Source organism: Penaeus monodon, chromosome 27, assembly GCF_015228065.2.
Source record: "Penaeus monodon isolate SGIC_2016 chromosome 27, NSTDA_Pmon_1, whole genome shotgun sequence".
NCBI lineage: Eukaryota > Metazoa > Arthropoda > Malacostraca > Decapoda > Penaeidae > Penaeus > Penaeus monodon.
Window position 1 is genome coordinate 5,761,193 of NC_051412.1, and position 240 is coordinate 5,761,432.

Below are 240 nucleotides of genomic sequence, written 5' to 3' on the forward strand. Positions count from 1 at the left end.
ATTACCTCGTGCTAATTATCTCATCATTCACTCGTGCCTTTTAGTTGTTCGTTTGTTTGGTCATTTTACCTTCGCTTGATGTCTACGTTCTCTTCCTTTTTTCTCATACACTCTTTTCCTTTTTTTATTATCCTCATCTTTTTCATGCTCGACATTCTTCCCCTTTCCCCCACAGTAAGAATCTTTCCCTCTTTTACGTTTCACTCTTTCCCATTCTCTCCTTACCTTGTTATTTTTTTC